Below are 22,917 nucleotides of genomic sequence, written 5' to 3'. Positions count from 1 at the left end.
TAGCCAGACTGTTCTATGTGACATGGAAGTCATTGCAGTGCAGCTTCTACTTATATCATGGAGGTAGCATGAGAATCCCTGTGCATCCATACTAGCCCAGCTTCTGGGATGAGCAAGCTAGGAATCAGGTAATGCAACAGTACAGGCTGTTCTGTCAAAACCACCACAGGGTAGACGAACCAGGAGTCTTATTAAACCTCAGTGCCTCGTGCTGTATTTTGTCAGTATCGTCGATCTTGTGTGACTCCTCATGTGGATCTCTCTTCCTTTAAATAGACAACACACCATGTTGTCTTTGATACTGAGGCAAATGATCCTTTGAGACCATTGTCCTTGCTCCAAACAGGAAGCTTCTATTCCCTTTCCATTCCTAGGAGATCCAATCAACAGCCAACTGAGTAGGGACAGAGAGCTCTATGTTCTGGATGTTCAGCGGTCTGCCACATGAAGCAGCTATAAGCAGTGTCTATGGCTCTCAGTTTCAACCCAGGCTGTTCCTGACATCAAGCCATGTGGTTCAGAACATCCCATGAAACCACAGTGGTGTGGGAAGGAGCTCTGCCGCAGTAGCTCCCATCAATCTGCATAGTATAAAAGGACTGTAGTCACAGGACCGGGTCTCATGATCAGTGAGACCCGGTTTAGGGCGCTGAGCGGGAAGAGCGGACTAAGCCCGCTCTCCCCACTCACGAGCAGGAAGGGAGCCCTGGGCGGCTGGATCGGCCGCCCATACAATGGCCGGCTCCAAGACGGAGCTGATGGGCGGTGGGGAGCTCGGGGGCCGTGTGGCCCCCGGAAGCCCCAGTATGCCCTGCGCTTGGATTCCAGACGGCCCTCAGGGAGTTTCCAGTGTCCAGAGCTGGTGACCCTGTCGAGGCCCTGGTTGATCTCTGGAATGGAGAGATGGCCCGGGCTGTTGACACGGTTGCTCCTAAATGCCCTCTCCGGCTTGGTGGAGCCCGATCTGCTCCTTGGTTTTCCTCAGAGCTTAGGGCGATGAAGCAACTCGGACGACGGCTGGAACGACACTGGAGGAAGAGCCGTGACGAATCCGACCGAACACGGGCTAGAGCCCATTTTAGGGACTACTCCGTGGCGGTGGGGGCAGCGAAGAAATGCTTTTTCTCCACCTCCATTGTGTCTGCTCAGTGCAGACAAACAGAGCTGTTTCGTGTGGTAAAAACCTTGCTCCACACATCCCCCCAGACAATGGGGAAGGAGTCATCTACAGCTCTTTGTGATCAGTTTGCCTGTCGCTTTGCAGATAAAGTCGCTCGCATCCGTGCTGACCTGGACTCCAGAGTTTTGGCAGTTCCAGCAGACGTGCCTCTGGTACCATCTGGTCCTGTTGTGTTGGATTCTTTTCGGTTGGTGCGGCCTGAGTACGTGGACAAGATCCTGGGCAGTGTGCGGGCGACTTTGTGCGCTCTTGACCCTTGCCTTTCATGGCTAATAAAAGCTGCCAGGGAGGGGACAGGCAGATGGTTGGGGGTGATCATTAATGCTTCATTAAGGGAGGGCAGGATGTCATCGTGCCTCAAGGAGGCGGTGGTAAGACCACTATTAAAAAAAGCCCTCCCTTGATCCCTCCAACCTGGATAACTATAGACCTGTGTCTAACCTTCCCTTTTTGTGCAAGGTGATGGAGCGTGTGGTGGCGTCCCAGCTGCAGAGGGTCTTGGATGATACAGATTATCTGGACCCTTTTCAATCTGGCTTCCGCCCCGGGTATGGGACTGAGATTGCCTTGGTCGCTCTAGTGGATGACCTACGCCGGGAACTAGACAAGGGGAGTGCGTCCCTGTTGGTTCTGCTGGACCTCTCGGCAGCGTTCGATACCATCGACCATGGTATCCTTCTGGGTCGCCTCTCGAGTATGGGAATCGGAGGTACTGCATTGCAGTGGTTCTGGTCCTTTCTTGGGGGGAGGGTCCAGAAGGTGGTGTTGGGGGACTACTGCTCGGCCCCGTGGCCATTGGCCTGTGGGGTCCCACAGGGTTCGGTCTTGTCCCCCATGTTGTTTAACATCTACATGAAGCCGCTGGGAGAGGTCATCTGGGGACTTGGACTGAGTTGTCAGCAATATGTAGATGACACTCAGCTCTATCTCTCCTTGTCATCTGATCCTAGGGAGGCAGTGGATGTCCTGAATTGGGGGCTGGAGGCCGTGATGGGTTGAATGTGGGCTAATAAACTGAAATTGAATCCGGATAAGACGGAGGTACTGTTGGTCAGTAGGAGAGCCAAGGAGAGCCTTGGGGTTGTCTTTTAACGAAAGGTGGTATATAAATGCAACAATCAATGAATCAATCAATCAATAAAATAAAATAAAATAAAATAAAATAAAATAAAATAAATATTATCCAATCCCTGAGCTGCAACTCTGGTTCCAGTCTCTAAGGACCACTTTTCTTCTCCTCCTGACCCCAGTTCTAAGATATAGGACCTGTGTGACCAGGGGCGTAGAAAGGTTGGAGTGGGCCCAGAGACAAGATTTTAAAATGCGCCCCCCTGAAGCTCAGCTCATGAAGTAAAGTAATCTTAAATGAGGCTGAATAGTGGTAGCATTTTATTTTTTTAAAAACACTTTTGTAAATTGTGGACGATGCAAGTCATTTAATGGTACTAGAGAAAGACATGCTGTTCTGGTAGCTCCAGGTCTTAACACTCACATCAATTTCAGAGGATGAATACAGCTGAAGGAAGCCCAGGAGGGTTCGCAGCTGGGGGAGTCAGACATGTGACTTGCCTCTGGGGGGGTCCCCCAAGGCAGTGGGCCCCCAGACAACTGTCTCCCCTTGCTTATAGTTACGCCCCTGTCTGTGACCTCACAAGAGATCACAACCGCCTGTTGTTAACAGACCTCAAACATTTGCTCCAGGCATCTTGCCACAGCTTAGGACGCCAGTTCAACATCCACAGCACAACTACATTGGTTTCTTCAGCTCCCAGTCTCACATTCTGTCATATTTCCAAAACTAAGATCCAACAGGAATCTCTTACTCCTCACAATGAAATAGAGATAGGAGAGAGCACAACTCACAAATGTCATACTGAACTGCCATTCCTGAACTTAAATGGTTCAGATGATCCATTAAAGCAACAGTCATTGCTCTTTGAAACAATGGAGATAATTTATAAAGACACTACACATGCACTAGGTGCTTTCAAAAGAATAACCAAGTCCCTGTCCTCAGGCTTATAGTCTGGAAAACATTACAGGACACAAATGAAAGGGGAGTTGGAAAGAAAGGAGCAGGTTTGCATAGGCTGAGTCAAAAAGGATGGACATCAAAAGGAAACATGAGGTGGGGATATGGATTTTAAACAATTTTTTGAGGGGGGGAAAGGGCCAGCCAAATATTTAAAGAGAGTTCCACATATGAGCCGGAGGAGGAGATGAGGAGTCACAGATACAGCACAAGAGAGATGAAGTTTAATAAGATTCATGTTTGATGAACAGAGGGATTCTGGCAAACAGAATGCAACACAGATAGGTAAAAAGGGAAAAGGTTATGAAAAGATGAAAAAATTAAGAAGAGCTTGAACTTTATATGAACCAAACGAGAAACCAGTGAAGGGAGCATATAGAAGTGTAATGTGATTAAAATCTGAAAGGAAAATTAAATTCACAGAAGAGTAAAGAAGTAGGTTTAAGCAAAAGAGGGGGAAAGAGGACAACCAATGAACAAGCAACCCACTAACAGGATGTGTGTTGTATATTTGAATTAGCACTTCAGAAGCCACTTGACTAAGGGTCAAGACTCATTTGGCTTCTCCTACAAGTCATAAAAGAACCACAGATCTATAAGATCAATAAGGGTGTGACTACATTTTGCAACTTTTAAAAAGATGATATTTTAGCCATGATATTTTATATAATTTATTTTTGAACTAGATTATTAGACTTTGTATTTTTTCAGATGTTTTTACAAACACTTAGTTTATTCCTACCTTTTAATATTTACTATAAATTATGACATATGTTTTGGGATAATAAACATTGCTGGGGAGGGAAGGCTGCGGGGAAGGAAGGAGCTCCCCTACCTTCCCCAACAGATGAAAAACCATGATCCTCCCCTCCCCGGCACCACACACCATCAGTGGTGCAGTGGAGGGGGATGCTGGGAGTGGGAGGACTTCCCCCCTCCTGCATCCCAGGGTGCCCCAGGGCACAAGCATGATGGTTTAGAACAGCCACTACACTCGGAATAGCCAATCCTCCCCCTCCCCCAGCTTGCTGCTGGAAATGGCGGTGAGCCGGGAGGGGGGAAGCTGTTTAACCTGCTGCAGTCACCCAGACAATCACCAGCCAAGGTTAAGCTAACAATAGGTTCACTTAACCTTGGCTGCCCTAGCCTGGGTTAGGCTGCACATGTTAATGACCTTAAGCAAGGTCATTCACACAATCATGACCTTGCTAACCCTGCTAACCTAGCAAAGAGGCACCTTTTAACGTGGTGATTCTCTTTAGCAGGGGCAGAGTAACTGGCCCTGTCCACCCCCAGCACAGTACCTCCAGTGACTGTTGCTGGTGTCTATCTTATTATCTTTTTAGATTGTGAGCCCTTTGGGGACAGGGTTCCATCTTATCTATTTATTTCTCTGTGTAAACTGCCCTGAGCCATTTTTGGAAGGGCGGTATAGAAATCGAATGAATGAATGAATAAATGAATCAATCAATCAATCAATCAATCAAAAACAAGAGGAAACCCTGGGTAGAAGTGATTGTGTGGAAGCAAGGTAGGAGGTGAAACTACCCAGGTTTTCCTCCTACCTTTCTTCCACACAACCGGAAATTGGGAGCACACACAGCTCCCAAACCTGGGTAGAACACAGTTTTTGATTGTGTGAATGACTTCAATGTGTATGTTTGTAGATGACATTTCTGATCTTCATTCTATGCAACCAATGAACAGGAGACAACTGGATACCAAAATATTGAGGCTGTTCTCATGAGCAGCCAAAACAGGGCTAAGGCAACCAAGCCCGGGCTTGGCTGTTGGAAAGAACCACTGGGAGCTGTGCTGCTCTCAGTGGCAGACCCAGCTATAAAGCCCAGCTGTTAAACAAGGTTAAAGGGAGCAAGTGCTCCCTTAAACCTGTTTAACTGACCATGTGTCAGCGCTTTCAGACAATGCTGAGACACTGAAGGGTGCCCACCCGTCACTGAGGGTGCACTGTGGGATTTCCTGTATGATGCAATGTGTGATTTCTCTTGGTCAGTATGACACATTTTGGGCCCCACAACTCTGCACTGCCTGAGGTAGCAGCAGATTGTCCAGCAACAGGGACCCAGTCATCTGTGAGGAAAGTAGTAAGCTTCTGTAGCTTCCTCTCTGGGTGCCCTTCCGCCTGGGTCTCTGATCGTAAGAAAGGGCGCGTTGTGTAAAAATTGTTTCGATGGGGGGGACCTTTGTGAAACCACCGTAAGCCCTTTAAAAACTGCCAAGAGCTTTTGCCCTCTCTTCCATCTTCCCCAGTTTAACAAGAATTGACAAAGTAACCAGGCCAGTCGGAAAGGACATTGCAGCTTCACGTTTAATGACAAATTGTTGCTCTCTGGAGGACTTCAGCATCTTGGTGTGTCAGTCCATCTGACTTTGGTGGAGCTGTGGCAGAAATCATCTTGTCGGTGTCGGCTGATGTTTCCAAAACTGCTGCACGTTGGAAAAGGGAGGCTCACAAAGGCTATTTTACCTTCCTGTAGTAGTACACAGTGTGAGCTACAGATACTGTGGAAACAACGAGAACAACATATTGGAAGAGGTTTGTTCCCCCATAAACACAAACATAATGAGGCACTTCACACAACCCATGTGAAGCGCCAGGAGGGTTTGTGTGGTTAGAGTGGGCTTAGCCCGCTCTCCCCACACATGAGTAGCCCCCAAGTCTCGTGCAGCCAGATTGGCTGCCCACACAACTACTGGCTCTGTCACGGAGCTGGTGAGGGCTGTGGGGATCAGGGACTGACCAGCCCCCAGGAATTCCAGGATGCCCAGGATTCTGGAGAGACCCCCGAGGCCAGGAGGCTTATTTTAGCCTCCAGGCAGACGTCTCCCTGTGTGTTGCCGCGGTGTGGAGCCATGCCATGGCAGCACACGAGCAACTAAATGCGGTTAGCAGAGCATTCACTCCACTAACCTGGTTTAAGGGTAGGGGTGGTTTTGGTAGTTTGCTGCCGGGAGTTGTGCTGCTCCTGTGGCAGCAGACGACCAGGAGAAATCGGGTTAGCGTCCCTTTGCTGGATTTCTCCTGGTTGTGAGAATTGCTTCATTGTCTACTGATTATATTAATGAAATCAGCAAACAAATGCATCTGTGCCAAGAAGGGGCATAGATAAAACTTCATGTTGGCAAACTAGCTGCCTGCATTCAAATGCCTATTTCCCAAGTTACCAAGTCCAGTACTCCATTATTCATTGAGAAAGCCATGAGGATGACTTCTTACCTTTTCTCCCTTTCTTTCCTCTTCTCCCTTTCCTCTGGCCTCCAGCACCCTTCCTTTTGCGCCTGCTGAGGGAAGGGGGCCTGCAGTTGCACCGTGTCATCTTCTCAGGGTTCTGATGGTGCTAGAGGCCTAGAAAAGAAGCATGTCTTCCAGCTGAAGCCAGCACAACTTGTCCTCTGGGTGGGATTCGAGTCTGTGAAACTCTGCTACCTGCTGCACTTTTATTTAAAGGGTTCTGGAATTATGAGATCACACAGCCAACATGGCAACTTCTGTGTCTTCAGCATGATCATACATGGGCAGGCAGTATCTGTTCATCAGGTTAACTTGTTTTAATGGATCATTTGGTAACCTGAACAGGCTAACAGATTACCCTGAAATATGATCAGATAGAGAGATGAGATAGTTGAACATTTAGCAGAATAAAAAGAAATAAGCATAAAGCAGATGTGCTGTTTAACAATTGTGACATATTGGGGGTGGGGGCACAAGAGAACTTATTTAAATAATTAAGAACACACTAGCATTATTTAATACATCTTCAAATTAAAAAACAAAAACAAACCAGTGAATAAAAACCCAGAATGGATGAATTCTCCCCGCCCCACTTCAATTTGTATTTAGGCCACTAATTACAAGCCTCCCCTGTGAACTCACTCTCTCTCTCTCTCTCTCTCTCTCTCTCTCTCTCTCTCTCTCTATATATATATATATATATATATATATATACACACACACACACACACACACACACACACTATCCTCCAATTTTTTTGGCACATATGGGTTCTTGCAATGCAACTTAGGAAGTGTAGTAGCACATTGCCAAAGCTCCTGCATTGCTCATCATGAGTCCTGATCTTTGCCCCTGACTGGCTGGAACATGGAGAAGGAGGAGAAGACATCAACAGCTCCAGGGGCATTGATGGTGGCGGGCAGCTGATGCTCCAAAGTAGACATCTGTTCCAGCAACACTCAGACCTGTAGTGGGGGGTGGGGACTAGGGCAGAGCCCAGCTTCCCCTACATTTTTATCTCCCCCCTCCCCACAAGTAAGGAATCTGCGTATTCAAAGAAAATTTCATTTGGAGAGACAGAATTTTTATTTGGAGAGGCAATGTCTCCATTTGCCTCCCTGTCGCTACACCCCTGGCAGGCCTAGATCTACTGGGCTTAAATTAAGGGAAGGTAGATTTTGGTTGAACCTTAGGAGAAACTTCTTAAGCATAAGAACAATTCAGCAATGAAACCAATTATTAGGAAGGAGGTGGCCTCTTCCACACTGGAGGTCTTCAAGCAGAGGGTGGGCAGTCATCTGTTGAGGATGAGGAAGTTGGGTTAACCAGTGATGTGGCCAAATTTGCAGATGACACTAAAATACTTAGGGTAGTGAAATCCAAAACAGATTGTGAGGAGCTTCATAAGTATCTCTTCAAACTGGGGGAGTGGGTGACAAAATGGCAAATGTAGCTCAGTGTAAGCAAGTGTAAAGTGATGCATACTGGGACAAAAAAAAAAACCCCAACTTCGTATATGGATGGGATCTGAGCTGTCAGAGACTAACCAGGAGAGAGATCTTAGGGTCGTGGTGGACAGCTCATTGAAAATGTCAACTCATTGCCCAAGCAGCTGTGAAAAAGGCCAATCCCATGCTTATTTTCAATCCCCTTCATTAGGAAGGGGATTGTAAATGAGAATGTTAGCATTATAATGCTCTTATACAAATCTATGGTGTAGCCACATTTGGAGTACTGCATACAGTTCTGGTCACCGTATCGTAAGGTCATTGTAGAACTGGAAAAGGTGCAGAATAGGACAACCAAGATGATCAGAGGCCTGGAGCCTTCCTTATGCGACAAGGCTACAGCATCTGTGGCTCTTAAATTTGGAAAAGAGGTGACTAAGGGGAGACATTATTGAGGTATATAAAATTATGCATGGAGTAAAGAGAGTGGACAGAGAAATTTTTCTCCTTCTCCCACAACACTAGAACCAGGGACCATCCCATGAAACTGATGGTCAGGAAATTTAGGTCTGATAAAAGGAAGTACTTTTTCACACAGCACATATTTTATCTATGAAATTCTCTGCCACAGGACATGGTGATGGCCACTATCTTGGAGGGCTTTAAAAGGGGCTGTAAAAAATTCATGGAGGACAAGTCTATCAATGGCTAATAATTTGGTGGCTATAGGCCACCTCCAGAGCCTCAGAGGCGCCTCTGAATACCAGTTGCAGGGGAGCAACAGCAGGAGAGAGGGCATGCCCTCACCTCTTGCTTGTGGGCTTCCCAGAGGCATCTCATGGGCCACTGTGTGAGACAGGATGCTGGACTAGATAGGCCTTGGGCCTGATCCAGCAGGGCTGTTCTTATGCTTTAGCTCTGGATTTCGTGCATCAAACAGGTGGCTGGTCTACAAGAATCCCTCCTACTCTGTTCTACTCCTGTTTTGGCCCAACTTAGCTGCTGCTTATATGTTTTGGTATCTCATTTAAAGTGCTGATGATTGCTTTTGAAGCCCCAGATAGATGAGTGTTCATGCACATTCAAGAAGGCTTCCCTCCAAATGTTCCTCACCAGAGCTGCAGGGAGATGCCAGTGAGTGACCTCCTTAGAGGTGAAGACGATGAAAGTACAGAGTTGCCCCTTCCTTCTAGCCATGCCAATACTCTGGAATATGCAATCAGTTCATGTCCCATCTCCCTGCTTGCATTTTAACAGCTGATCAAAGCCCTTTAAAACAACAACAACAAATATTTCTATTTCTAAAGCGGTTTACATAGAGAAATAATAAACAAACAAAGATGGAACCCTGTCCCCAAAGGGCTCACAATCTAAAAAAGAAACATAAGATAGACACCAGCAACAGTCACTGGAGGTACTGTGCTGGGGGTGGAGAGGGCCAGTTACTCTCCCCCTGCTAAATAAAGAGAATCACCACGGTAAAAGGTGCCTCTTTGCCAAGTTAGCAAAAAAGCATTTGATGCTGGCTGAAAGCAATTGGGTTTCGCCTGTTTCTCTTTGTGGCTGTACAATGTTGTCTGATGTTTTAAAGCCATGTTGTATTGTTGTTAATTATATTATATGCTGAACTGCACTTGGTACAGAATTACAAAAAAGTTAAATTACATTTCATCCAGCTCAAAGATAATGAAAAATATTATCTCTTTGAGAGGAAACAACAGACTGAAAGGTGATTTTGCTTTGTCTTGGTGTTAATGACATCATAATGTGACATTTATGATGATTTCATAGTTCCCTAGTAACTCACATAACAGCTCGACCTTCAGTGGTGCTGCAGATGGTGATAGGTAAGCTCTACTGAATGGCAGCTCCATTAAAGTTTAAAAATATGTATAGAAGATGTAACTAGATGAGATGTTGGGAGATCTATTAGATCTATCAAATACATCCTGCAGATTTATTTCTTTTCTTTTTTTAATTCAAGCAACTGTCTGAGGAGCAAATAGCAGCTTTGGTGTTAAGTGGGGATTTAGACTGGAAGATTTGTGCAGTTTCTCACTTTGACTCCTCCTCCTGTAGCTGCTTTTAATTTAAAAAACAACAACCCACCTCTGTGATTTCTTAGTACGGAACTTGCAGTGCCTCAGCGAGACTGTGTGTGCTCAGCTGAGACTCTGAATACTTAAACTGTAATGGACCATGTTGCAGAGCATTCTTGAGAAAATACAGGTCTTAGGAAACCATTTTGGATACTGTTTCTTATTTTTTTTACCTGTACAAGCCAATAATAATCTTAACACTTATAATGCATAATAACCAGCCACAAAAGGCCCGTTGTAACTTATTTTCTGTGCTTGGTCAGAACAACATCAATCATCATATAGAAGATGACCGACTGAATGTGTAGCTCTGCTGAGATTGGAACCCTTAAAAAGAAGCAATGGCGCGGTCACGCAGATCTTACCGAAGCAGAAGAGTGCGTCGTACTAGAAGAGCAAGACATCGCAGGAGAGTACCCGCCAGAAGAATTAGGCGGAGAGGTAAAACAGGTGGGGAAACCACTAACTGGATTCTTCTGGGAGGCCCATCAAAAATTGTTGAAACAAATCATTCATGGTAAAAACAGACTCATTTCAAACAGGCACATTTCAGGAGGGGAAACCTATTGCATCTTAGGAACGCAGGAAGCTGCACTATACAGAGTCAGGCCATTGGTCCATCTAGCTCAGTTCTGCCTCCAGGTGTTTAAGCAGAAGCTTTCCCAGTCCTAGCAGGTGCATTCCTGATTATCTAGACCCATTTCAAACTGGCTTTAGAGTTGGCTATGGGGTTGAGACAGCCTTGGTCGGCCTGATAGATGACCTTTATCGGGGAATCAACCATGGTATCCTTCTGGATCGCCTGGGGGAGTTGGGGATAGGGGGCACTGCTTTGCAGTGGTTCAGTTCCTATCTCTCGGGTAGATTCCAGATGGTGGAACTTGGTGACAGTTGCTCCTCAAAACAGGAGCTGTTGTATGGAGTCCCTCAGGGCTCCATTCTGTCAGCAATGCTTTTTAACATCTACATGAAACCGCTGGGTGAGGTCATCAGGAGATTTGGTGCTGGGTGTTATCAGTATGCTGTGACACCCAAATCTACTTCTCCTTTTCATCTTCAGGAAATGGCACTCATTCTCTAAATGCCTACCTACAGGCAGTAATGGGCTGGATGAGGGATAAAAAATTGAAGCTGAATCCAGCAAGATGAAGGTGCTCATTGTGGGGGCTCAGAATCTGAGGGGTGAGTTAGATCTTCTTGTGCTAGATGGGGTTACACTCCCCCAGAAGGAGCAAATGCGCAGCTTGGGAGTAGTCCTGGACCCAGGCCTCACCCTGGTATCTTAGGTGGAGGCCATGGCCAGGAGTGCTTTCTATCAGCTTCAGCTGATTCAACAGCTGCGCCCATTCCTTGAAGAGGATGACTTCAAAACAGTGGTGCATCAGCTGGTAACCTCCCGGCTTGACTATTGCAATGCGCTCTATGTGAGGCTGCCTTTGTACATAGTCCGGAAACTTCAATTAGTTCAGAATGCAGCAGCCAGATTGGTCTCTGGGGAAACCCAGAGAGACCATATTATGCCTGTCTTGAAACAATTACACTGGCTGCTGGTATGTTCCCAGGCAAAATACAAAGTGCTGGTTATTACCTTTAAAGTCCTGGATGGCTTGGGTCTGAGATATCTTAGAGAGTGCCTTCTTTTACATGATCCCCACTGCATGTTAAGGTCATCTGAGCAGGTCCGTCTCCAGTTACCACCGGTTCGTTTGGTGGCGACTCAGAGGCGGGCCTTCTCTGTGGCTGCTCCCAGGCTGTGGAATGCACTCCCAGCAGAAATTCGTTATCTTAATTCCTTACTGACCCTCAAGAGAGCCCTAAAAACCCATCTGTTTGGCCTGGACTTTTAGGGTTTTTAATTAGTTTTAATTGTTTTAATGCCAACCTGATTTTTAGGGTTTTAATTGTTACGCTAGTTTAATTGTTTTTTAAGATGTTTTTAAATTGGTGTTAATATTTATATCTCTGTTTTAATTGTTATTGGTTTTAATGGTTTCTGTTTTTAATTGTAAACCGCCCTGAGCCTTTTCGGAAGGGCGGTATTTTTTTATTTTTATTTTTTTAAAAGAATAAATAAATAAATAAATTCCCAGACTGGAGGCTGAAATGCGGCAAAGGGGTATATTAGAACATCAACAAACAAAGAAACAAAGATACAAAAAGTGGATTATTTCATCCGGGAAATAAATCGGACTAAGCTTCAATGCCCAATGAAAACCCTGAACCTTGTATGGAGTGTTCTCTGATTTGAAACAAAGTAAAATCTCCATCTGGGAATGTTCCTGGAGATGGGACCTTCTGCATGCAAAGCAGATGCTCTACCACTGAGCTACAGCCCCATCTACACAGATGTCAAATCTTGTTTCAGATCCTGTGTGATTATTTTTCAGGAGCATATCTCTTATTTATTTTTTTTATTTCAAACATGTGCATTTGTTTCAAGAATAGAGCATGTACACTTAAAAAAAAAAAATCTTTGCTGTGGACACGTACAAAGGCAGCCCCACATAGAGCGCATTGCAGTGGTCAAGTCTGGAGGTGACCAGCAGATGTACTTCTGTACTGAGGTCATTTATCATAAACGTAAATAAACATGAACATTATCGTAAACATATGCTCTTAAAATTCAGGGAGCATCCCAACCAAAATAGTCAAGGCTAAATGAGGGGCCCGCTATCCCGCGGTTGTGTGCTGCCACAGGAGTTAAGCGGCTCCCGACAGCAAACTTCAGTAGGTACCCCACCCCTCTAAAGGAGGTTAGTGGAGCAAGCGCTCTGCTAACCCCATCTGGTTGATTGTGTGCCAATGGGGCGTGGCACCACGCCACACCGACTCGCAAGTAGACCCCCAATAGGGAGGCTACAACAAGCCTCTTGGCCTCGGGGGTCTCCCAGGGACTTACTGAGACTTCCGATCCGGCCGCCCAGGGATGGCTCCCTGCTCACCACCTCAAGGAGCTTCACTTTGCTCGTATGAATCACCTCACTATCTGATATCCAGATCAAGTTACTCAGTAGTACTACCCAGGAGTTACTGTAAAAGGCTACTTAATTTCAGTAGGTCTTCCATAGAGTAATTTAATCAGAATGTCAGCCACTGAAATTTAGTGAGACTTATTAGTCATGAATAAGGGATTTCACTGATTTCAGTGATGCTTAGTCATGACTAAGTAGTCTAGATACTTAGACTACTATTATTTTTATTTATTTACTTATTTATTTAGGAATTTAGTCTTGCATACATTCAGCAGCAGGCTTGTGAAATTTTCTGGGTGCCTTGGCCCCCCATCTCCACTGAAATTTCTTAATTCCCCTACTAGTGAACCCTAAAAATAAAACTCTCTTTTAAAACCTGCCACAAAAAACATAATCTCACAAAGAGCCAGTTCAGACGAATGTCAGCTACATCATGTGATCAGGACAGGGTTATGCTGAGACTCTACTCAACCTGAGATCACTAGAAGACATCCTGATTCTCTGTCAGGATATTCTTTAACCATTATTCATCTGAATTACTCCACAACACGCATGTTGGGACATCCACCAATGACATCAGGGCAGGTGCTCTCTTCAACATGAACCTGTCCTGCGGGTGTGTTGCAGCTGATGCTTATCTAAACTGGTCCTTTGTGAGATTATGAGATCATTCGCACAATCAAAACCTGTGTTCTACCTGGGTTTGGGAGCTGTGTGCGCTCCCAATTTTTGGATATGTGGACACAAGGCAGGAGGAAAACCTGGATAGCTCTTCCTCCTACCTTGCTTCCACACAATCACTTCTACCCAGGTTTTCCGCCTGCCTTTCTGCCACACAATCGAAAACTGGGAACGCACACAGCAACCAAATCAGGGTAGAACATAGTTTTTGATTGTGCAAATGACTTCTATGTTTTCTGTGGGGAGTTTTTACAGAGTTTGAACCAGTCCAAAGAGATCTCATCTAGCTTGTTAGGCCCCTGAGGATGAATTGTGATCTTACAAGAATCCTAAGAAAAGCAGAAGGTTTGATTTCATAGGATCATAGGAAGCTGCCTTATACCGAGTCAGACCATTGATCCATATAGTTCAGTACTGTCTACACTGACTGGCAACGGCTCTCCAGGTTTGAGGCAGCAATCTCTCCCAGCCCTACCTAGAGATGCCAGGGAGTTAACCTGGGACCTTGTGCATGGAAGCCTGCATATGCTCTTCCCTTAAGAGGAATACCTTTCAGCACTGACATGTAGTCTCCCATCCAAATGCAAACCAAGGTCTCCCATCCAAATGCAAACCAAGGTGGACCTTGCTTAGCTAAGGTGCCAGTTCATGCTTGCTGCCACAAGACCAGCTCTCCTCCAATGTATAGGAACAATGTTCTATATTTCAGAATCCTGTCATGGATCTCTGCATAGGCAGCTGACTGGCTGAAAGGCTGAGGAAGAAAAAATGGTTATGTGATTCACTATGGGTTGGTTTGGACAATACCTACCCAGCCCACATGATCAAAAGGGGGATGCACCGAGAGTGTACCCATCGTGACATCTTTTGCAGACATTCCAACGTCCTCCTGGCACATCTCTTTATCCCAATTCTAGTAGGTCACATGCAAAGCTGCCTTTTGGACTAATAGCCCTCCCACACAATAAAGGAAAGTGCTGGAAGGGTGTTCAGACTTCTGTGACAGACATCAGGATAGGCATGTCCTTGTTGTGCCCCTCTTTTGACTGTATGGGACACAGAAGTATCAAATAACTTGGCCCATTGTTTTTGTTGTGGCTTTTTATCAGCACATAAACCAAAGCAAGGTCCACAGTTCTTGACCTTGGGCAAAGGGGCAAAATCATTATGAATTATATGAATGGAGAGCATGGTAATAGGACTCCTTCATGAGGGAAAATAAGGGTGATTTGGGAGTGGGGATGATTGCATTTGTTCCTTTTAATTCCCTTCTTTTTGTTGAATATAGGCAGACGCCAATCCCATTACCGGAGAGCCTCAGCTACCTCCTAGTCTCCTTCACTTCCTGGAGTAGAAGCAGAAGTGCCATTCCCATAAACCAACAGACCATGAGACCAAGATCATGGCAGTAGCCAGAAGCACCAAGCACAAGCAGTTGCAACATGTTGGGCAATAAACCATCTGAAAGCCACTGAGCTTTGTGTGTGTGTCTCCTTATAAAGATATGCATGTGCAAAATGAATTAATTAACACACTCCTGTTAGGCTGTGAACGTGGTTCCTTCCGAGCAGGCTCTTAAGAGAGCAAACAATTCTGCTCTGTTTTTGTATTCAAATCACAGCCAGCATAGAGATGCATCAGACTTGCCAGGAAAGTACCTTGCTGAGTCTTCCACTACAAATTCAGAACAGCAACCCACACAAAGACATCGTGGGTAATCTCTCGGAGCGGGATTTTGCTGCGCCTCCCTGTGAGAATTATGAAGTGCATGCTTCTGGTCAAGTGTGCCTCCACTCGGAATTTAGGAAAGTAATAAGGCAACTCACATGATCACAAAGAGGGCAGGACAAGCTTCCTACTCAGCTTCAGGAGCTGTGTAAACTCCTGATTTTCAGTCGTCTGTTAGCAAGCAGCTACGTAGGAGGGAGGAGTGATCGTTTGTGACACGGTGCTGTCCTACCCAGCACTTTAATGAGATAGGAGGAAAACCCATTCTTCTCGGCACTTGTCTCACAGACAATAACTCCCCCTTCGTCCTACCTAGTTGTTTGCTAAGAAATGATCGAAAATTGGCAGTGCAATTGGAAAATTCTTCTCATAAGAACATAATAACAGCCCTGCTGGATCAGGCCCAAGGCCCATCTAGTCCAGCATCCCATTTCACACAGTGGCCCACCAGATGCCTCTTAGAGATCATGTGAACTGCCTTAATGTGTCTCAGCTAGAAGAAATATCAATACAAATGTAACAAGACTGGTCAACTGACATATTATGTTTATATAAAATTATGGTCAAACTTCACAGCTGTGGGATTTGGAGTGTATTCATTTCTTTTGTGGTAGTATCAATCGGGTGCAGACCTCCTGCAAGTGTTTTAGGCACCCCCTCATTCTACTGAACTCCCCCCACCAAGCCCAATAACCCATATCTTCAATCCCCCAAATTTTGTTCTCCCACCCAAAAATTGGTTTTCATTTATTCTGCAAGAATGTAAGTGAGGAGCTGCTCAAGCTTTTTCTCTGCCTGCACCCCTGGCATCAATTGTAATACACGGTGGAAACACAGCAGTGAGAGCACAGGACCCATTTCAGCCCTCAGCACATGGAGGCTCCCCCCAGCAGCACACAGTGGAAACACAGCAGTGAAAGCACCCATTACAGCCCCCAACACATCATCATCTCATCATCATCATCATCATCATTACATTTTATATCCCACTCTTCCTCCAAGGAGCCCAGAGCGGTGTACTACATACTTAGGTTTCTCCTCACAACAACCCTGTGAAGTAGGTTAGGCTGAGAGAGAAGTGACTGGCCCAGAGTCACCCAGCTAGTATCATGGCTGAATGGGGATTTGAACTTGGGTCTCCCTAGTCCTAGTCCAGCACTCTAACCACTACACCACGCTGGCTCACATATCTCCCAAGTTCCCCCAACACATTCTGCACTGAGCAGAACATGCTTCTCTCTCACCTCCACCTCTCTCTCTCATTCCTCTACTCTTCTGCCTCCCTTTCTCTCCTCCGTATCTCTTTATCTCTTCTCCACTTCTTCCCTGTCTCTCTCCTCTGCCTTTCCCTCCTCTCTTCCCTGCCTCTCTTGCCCACAAAAATCATGCCTCTCGCAAATAAAATCCCACGAGAATCACATATACTCAAGTTGGAGTTGACAAGACCGGTAGCAATTTCCCAGTTGCAGAGACTCAAACTGCAGTTGGGAAAACCATGGTTGGCAAGGAATGACTTTAATGTTCTGTATTTCAGTGACTCCAAAAACAACATTTAATTTCACACATACCATAAAATAAATCCCAGGTTATTTAAACTCCAGACCCAAGTTAAAAATAGTCCTGTATTACTGAGACCAAGAGGATATTCTTCATAATGGAAATTATGTATTGTTCTACCCGATCCACTTCATATGCATTTATTCTATGGATGGAAACACTGGAATTGCAGAACTTCTTAAAATGTTGGCAGCAAATACGGAGAAGACTAGAGTGTTTAGGAATCATCACAATGATGGAATATTTATATTTACTGTATTTCTAACATTCAGGAAATCAGACAGATGTTGCTGAGTTCATACAGCTTTATCCTTGAGAACAATTTGTACACCATTTAATCCAAACATCAACACACAGTGCTGCCCTATCACTGGTGCAAAATGGTGATAAACAAGACCTAGGGTATGCACTGCCATTGCTTTCAGCTTTGACCATGCCAGCTATCATAGGAGAAGATAGTGCTGGATGGTACATCAATCCAGGTGTACCTCCTCCTGATAATCTCCTCTTACCAAGCTAATTGCAATGATCAAAGACTGCATATACGGAGTGTACAGACACATATGTATACAAGCAGTGGGTGTGTACTGGGTACACCAGTAGCCTAGTGCAACAGTCTCGGATGCACAGAGTAGACTGTGTAAGAAATTATACTTTAATTGTTGACTGCGCCTTGGTAGAAGCTAGAGTATGGCTCTGTGCAGGTTGTCATAACATAACTAGCTGCAGAAATCTACTCACTGAAAAAGTGAACAGGACTGGCACCAAGTTTAAGGGGGTCTTGGCAGGTGCTTTCTGTGGGATATGCTCAAAATGCCATTTGGCATCCGAATTGCAGCACAATCCCTTTTAAACTGAAGGTTTACCCAGCCCTTTGAAGGTTTACCCAGCCCTTTAACACAGAAGAGAGCAGGTCCATATTTGCCCCTCTTTTGCTTGCCACTTCCGTAATCATGGTGCTCCCACCAGCTATGATTGCGCACCAGCGGGGCATGTCCCAGATGCCCCTGCACGATGCCGGCACGTACATGGCTTCCATGCATGTGTGGTGGCCATTTGCGTGGTCAGCATGGTTGCTGACTGCGCAATGCTGACTGCACAATCCCGGCATTAACGGTGGCCATGTGTGTGCCAGTGTTGTGCAGGTGCAGCTGGGAGACACCCCACACATCATAGCGGGGCGGGGGAGGATGCACCATGAATACGGAAGCAGCAAGTGGAGGAGGAGCAGGTATGGACTTACTCTTCTCCACGCAAAAGGGGCTGGGTAAGCCCTCAGTTTTAAAGGGTTTTTAAGCCTTCGATTTTGGCGGCTACTCAGGAACAGGCCTTCTCTGTTGCTGCCCCTGGACTTTGGAATGTGCTCTCTGTTGAAATAAGAGCCTCCCCATCTCTGGCAACTTTTAGAAAGGCACTGAAGACACATTTATTCACCCAGGCATTTAATTAGATTTATGGCTTTACATTTTTAATGTTGGTTTAAAATGATTTTAATATTAATGATTTTAATGTTTAAAGGATTTTAATTGTTTAATTGCTTTAGTTTTGATTTTAATTGTTTTATTTTTATTTTGATGTAAACTGCCCTGAGCCATTTTTGGAAAGGCAGTATATTAAATGAATGAATGAATGAATGAATGAATGAATAAATAAATAAATAATAAAGGGATTGTGCTGCAATTCGGATGCTGAATCGCGTTCTGAGCATATCCCTACCAGTGTTCTCTCTAATTTTTTTCATCTGTGTGCAGAATGAATTTTGTTCTAGGTGGCAGTATCAAGACAGTGTGTGCGCATGTGCATTCAGAGTGGGGCATTCCTGATTCAACCTGAGCGGGATCTAAAATTAACTGAGTGGACATCAAAAAATGTGGACGCACACACATGAGGGAACATTGATCCCTACTGTGGGCCTTCTTCCACTTGGGCAACCTCCTAAGGTTCATGGGGTGTTTACAGCTTCCTCTTGGTACCCTCTCCTTGCAAATGGGAGCTTTGGCCCAAAGGCCTCTGGGGGAAAGCTCCGGTTTGTGGATATGATAGGAGAGAGAAGATAATGCAGGAGCTTTGTTGCCACTTTCTCTGGGCTTCCCAACTCTAAATATTGTATTATCATAGCACAGCCTCTCTGGGAGCCCTAGAGGCACGACATGAGGCACAATACTCACCACAAGCCTATTACTGACTTCCAGGTGGAACTGACATAATGTGTCTGCAAGTGTGCAACTGACTGGGAGAGAGTGAAGAGGGGAGGAATTGTCAAGAAAGGCAGACAGGCTGGGGGAAGGATCATGGGAACAAAGGGAAACCCTGGAATGAGGCAGAGCCCGGAGGTTTCTTATGGGATTGCAGACTGTACCAGGCTATCTAAGGAGGTTGTGGAGTATGCCAAAGATAAACAGGAAGGGATAGCAACTCAGCAAAAGCCTTGGCTCCCTAGAAGGAGGAAGGTTAATTAGAATCCCCAGAGGATGAAGAACTGTGCAGAGACTGAATCCCATGCCCCGAGCTGAGGCACTGGGGGCAGAGAAGGAGACCTGGAACCAGTAGAGGGCGCAGCAGAATTGCTGAACATACAAATGGGAAACAGGAGGCAATAGGGTGACTCAGCCAAGAGAGTCATTTCATCATCACAGGATGTGCCCTAGGCCTTCAGAAATGTCTGCTACTGATCCCTGACACCTCAGATCAGGCATAAGCAGCAAGCCTTTCAAATAGGTCCAGGACCCTCAGCAACTGTCAGAATTCAGCCTGAGGATGCTGACCTCTGACATTGACCTAATAGTGAATTATAACTCACAATAACTGAAGATGAAGAAGGGGAAATGCTTCCTCATTTTGACAGATGTAGGCACTGTGATCTCACAAAGAGATAACATACCATGATTTATACTTGCCATGGCCCTAGCCCAGTTGTATTATCAAACATATCAAAATACATGATGTCCTGGGAGATAGATAGATAGATAGGATAAGATAGATATCTTAGGCGTACCCATCGCTAATCCCATGCGTGGCAGCTCTTGCGAGAGTTCACAAGCAGCGGTCGGAAAGTGATGGGGATGGGCGGGAGGGAAGAAAATGGCGGTGGTGAACAGCAGCAGTGGGTAGTCAGCTGGCCAGCTGGCAGGTGGGCGGGCAGAAGAAGGTGGTAGAGGCCGGGTGGGAAGAAAATGGTGAGTGGGCAGGTGGGGGAGTTGGCAGGGGTAGCGGCGTGAGCAGGGGGGAAACAGGGGCAGGGGCGGCGGGGGAAGTGGCGGCAAACTAGAGGCGCAGATGTTCTGTGCCTGGCCCAGCTAGTTTTTTCTATTGCATGACAATTACGTTGGTAGGAGCTTAATGTTCCCCTCTTTAAACCTGAGCATTGCATACTCTGTTGGTTGATTGATTGATTAAGACAGGTCAAGTCAGTGTCAACTCTTAATCACTGGACTTTGAACAGTACAAACAAAATTCAGGAAAATGTTTTGTTGAGATCAACAAAATATGGACTTCAACAACCATACCTATAATTCCCCACCAATCCCTGGTTATTACTATATATGGTCATGTTTTAGTAAACAAAGGGACACTGTAACAATGAGTTGCATTGTTCCAGATTTAATAAAAGTGAGAGTTCAGGCCCAGTTTCTTCAGAAACTCATGTAACATCAGAGTAGACAGCTTGGCCTCACAAGGCCAAAAGATTATGTCTCTGCTCCTGGAATCCTGAAACCTCAAGGAAGATGTCAAGCCGCAAAAGTAGTCCAGCATCAGCGTGTAAGTTTCGCAAAGTTCCCCCAAGCAGGAGGAACAAGAAGTGCAGGAAAATCTATGAAGCACCACTGAAGAAGAAGAAAGGTAATTATTAGGTGTTATATGTGTTACATTGGCTGGTCATATTATGCTTTGTAAACAATTGGAACAGGAGCTAATATCAAATGAATTTAAGATGATGTGACCATGTTGTATACTTGAAGGAACCAAGTTTTAATAATGGTTTTTTGTCTTTGTTTTGGATAGGATTCGTCCGTGTCTGTGCCACATACTACTACTGGAGAGGAGGGAAAAATAATTCCCAGTGAATATCTTTCCCTACTTAAAAATTCCATCTCTGATCACTACAATCTAGTGTATCACCACCAGGCATCTTCCATGACAGGGGACATCAGCAGATCATGATCTGAGGGAAATAAGACAAGATCCAGCGCCTCGTCCATGATAGGAGCAAGATATGTCTGTCTGGCTGTCAATAAACTCACCCTGTTTCATTCTCTGGATCTCGGACATATCACTGCATTTTTAAATGCAATCTGTTAAAAATGATGGTGAAATTTGCTTACTAGGAAAAACAAAGGAATCAAATTGTGCAAGTCAGTGTAAGCAAGAAAAGCCATATGAAAACACATTAACACTCCAGTAAGGAATCATTTTAGAGGAGAAACAAGACTCTCCATCCAGATATCCAAATGTTTTAAACAACAAAATAATAATTCAGTTTTGTAACAGAGCTCCTGATGGGGGTAGGATCACTAGCCCCAGAGCTACCCTCTGGGGTATGATGTTCATAACATCATACCCTGAACAGGTAGGCTGTGGGGAGTATTGGGATTAGAGACACCAAACAAACAACTACAGCTACAAAAACAAAGGGTGATTAATTTTAGCAAAGTGATAAGGGCCTGGGTTTGAAAAAGAGTGAGGGAAAGAGAAGTCAACACCACCACACATTAAACCACAGAGGATAATGAAACTAACCAACCTGAATTACCAGCTCCTTGGGGCCTACTCCCAAAGAGCAGTAAAAAAAAAATGCTGCTTGTTAAATGGCTCAGTTCCACCAGGCAGACTGACTCCTCCTTCTTAGCTTCCCTGGAACACAGGCACTCCTGGGGGCAAGAGCCAGCCAATCACTGCAAAGCTATATGAGGTGTCCAAGGCTTTGCAACTTTTTGCTAAACAAGGAGCTGCAAAACATAGGAACCAGAGCTTTACGCTCAATGAGTGCAAGAACTTCATTACAGCTTTGAAGTGGAGAGAGCCAGAAGTAGGACCGGTGCTTATCTTTCACAAAATACCTCTTGGCATTTAACTCCAATGTGTCACGCTTCCACATCTTGCCTGACAAAAGACCTTTACCTGGAGAGTAGAGCTGGTCTTGTGGTAGCAAGCATGACTTGTCCCCTTAGCTAAACAGGGTCTGCCCTGGCTGCATATGAATGGGAGACTAGAAGTGTGAGCACTGTAAGATATTCCCCTTAGTAGGGGATAGAGCTGCTCTGGGAAGAGCAGAAGGTTCCAAGTTCCCTCCCTGGCAGCATCTCCAAGATAGGGCTGAGAGAGATTCCTGCCTGCAGCCTTGGAGAAGCTGCTGCCGGTCTGTGAAGACAATACTGAGCTAGATGGACCTATGGTCTGACTCAGTATAGGGCAGCTTCCTATGTTCCTATGATACGTACCCATTAAAATGCTGATTAGTTTGCTAGGTGTTTCTTACCAAAATGAGTTCCCGTGTTTAGAAAGACCAATGGTCTGACCCAGTATCTGACAGCTTCCTATGTTCCTACCTACACCAACAACACCATGAGCGGGTTCTCACAATCAGTGAGACCCGGTTTCAGGAGCTGCGCAGGGAGAACGGGCTAAGCCTGCTCTCCCCGCACACGAGCAGGGAGGGAGCCTGGGCAGCCGGATCGGCTGCCCACACGATTGCCAGCTCTGTGACGACACGATTGGCCAGCTCCCCAATGGCAGTAACCCCCTCTGTGCCATTTAAGTCCTACATGCTACTGCTTAATTTCCAAAAGTCTCTTGCATGTTAAAAGTACTGTGTCCCCCACTCGCTTTCTGCCAATGGGAACATCACTGTCACTCATGTTTCCTTCTCACTGTTCTCAGAATACTGTTTACCATTCAACATCCTTTGCCCAAGGATGCAGAGTTTGGCAAAGTGCTGACTCCACACTCTTCAGCCTCCTTGACATTTG

General features: G+C 45.5%; 3 long non-coding RNA genes across 8 annotated transcripts in view; 2 read left to right on the top strand and 1 right to left on the bottom strand.

The window, feature by feature from the left end:
• The window catches only part of LOC128326938 (uncharacterized), a 42,728-nt gene extending 27,591 nt beyond the window's left edge, over positions 1-15,137 (top strand). For 2 of the 4 annotated variants that reach the window (XR_008308351.1, XR_008308349.1), the window contains 2 exons: positions 10,277-10,463; positions 14,955-15,137. This is a non-coding gene — a long non-coding RNA (uncharacterized LOC128326938). Of the gene's footprint in view, positions 1-5,748; positions 5,770-9,716; positions 9,762-10,276; positions 10,464-14,954 lie in introns of those variants that run through there. The other 2 variants (XR_008308352.1, XR_008308350.1) reach the window with 2 other exon arrangements.
• Positions 5,524-21,809, bottom strand: LOC128326937 (uncharacterized). 3 transcript variants are annotated; one of them, XR_008308346.1, is made up of 4 exons: positions 21,693-21,786; positions 9,028-9,183; positions 6,451-6,824; positions 5,524-5,735 (listed from the first exon to the last, which is right to left on the bottom strand). It is a non-coding gene; the product is annotated as an uncharacterized LOC128326937 (long non-coding RNA). The 3 variants fall into 3 exon arrangements; XR_008308347.1 differs by lacking the exon at positions 21,693-21,786 and adding an exon at positions 9,580-9,596; XR_008308348.1 differs by lacking the exon at positions 9,028-9,183 and having other exon boundaries at positions 21,693-21,809.
• Positions 20,553-21,210, top strand: LOC128326939 (uncharacterized). The gene is made up of 2 exons (XR_008308353.1): positions 20,553-20,791; positions 20,954-21,210. It is a non-coding gene; the product is annotated as an uncharacterized LOC128326939 (long non-coding RNA).
• Positions 21,810-22,917: the final 1,108 nt, after the last annotated feature.

Source organism: Hemicordylus capensis, chromosome 5, assembly GCF_027244095.1.
Source record: "Hemicordylus capensis ecotype Gifberg chromosome 5, rHemCap1.1.pri, whole genome shotgun sequence".
NCBI classification, from domain to species: Eukaryota; Metazoa; Chordata; class Lepidosauria; order Squamata; family Cordylidae; genus Hemicordylus; species Hemicordylus capensis.
This window is presented reverse-complemented; position numbering and strand designations above follow the sequence as displayed.